The sequence below is a fragment of the Octodon degus genome, unplaced genomic scaffold, assembly GCF_000260255.1.
Source record: "Octodon degus isolate 3935 unplaced genomic scaffold, OctDeg1.0 scaffold00070, whole genome shotgun sequence".
In the NCBI taxonomy this organism is placed as follows: Eukaryota; Metazoa; Chordata; class Mammalia; order Rodentia; family Octodontidae; genus Octodon; species Octodon degus.
In genome coordinates this window covers 4,239,737-4,240,688 of record NW_004524646.1, presented here as the reverse complement: position 1 = coordinate 4,240,688, position 952 = coordinate 4,239,737, and positions in this window count along the sequence as shown.

Below are 952 nucleotides of genomic sequence, written 5' to 3'. Positions count from 1 at the left end.
CCTTCAGAATTTATTGGTTGATTTCTTGATGATGGCCATTCTTTCTGGAGTGAGATGGGATCTCAGTGTTGTTTTAACTTGTGTCTCTTAAATGACCAGTGATGTTGAACATGTTTTATATATCTATTTACCATTTGTATTTCTTCTTCTCCTTGGTTTGAGAAACTGAAAGAGTAAATAGGGACTAAAATATATGATAGATATTGGGAAATGGGAAGAAATTGTTTAAAAGGAAAGAGAAAGTAGGGAAGGGGAAGGAGGAAAGGAAGGAAAGAAAAAGGAAGAAAAGGCAATAAAGGGGATAAAATGGAAGCAAAGCTTTGTAAATAGAGAGGGTAAGAGGGCTTGAAGGGAAGAGAGGGGATTGGGACAAAAAGAGGAATTAAAATATATTATGCACAGACACAAATTCCCTATGATGAATATGCTCATTCTGTATATCTAAAATGTACCAAAAACCTTCTCTCCAACTCAAAGTGATCCTCCTGCCTCAGCCTCCCAAGTGCTGGGATCACACCTTGCTGAGACTCCTATCTTAATTAGCTCCCTAATGTGGCCACTCTTGCTAGGGCTGTGGCGTTCAGGCTCTTGGTAGCCTATCTGCTATCCCTCCATTCCATACTTTCTCCTCCACGGCAAAAGTAGAAATCTTCCCAACGTAATAGTGCAGTTACTCTCCTGACAACTTCACCAAGCGTCCTTCCACTGAGAGGCAGCTCAGTAGTGCTTCACATGCAGACATAACTCTCTTCTCACTATCTTCTCTGTCTGTTAGCTGCAACATGTCCAGGTAGTTGGAGAGCACACGATCCCCAGCAGAGAGCGCCCACAACCCCTTTCGGCCAGAAGTAGCTGTGGGAATGAAGACAGAACCCTGCGCACTCAGCAGCACATGAAGAATTCCAGGGCTTTGTGTCCATCAGGGTGTGGGAGGGCAGCTGGGAAAGTGGGC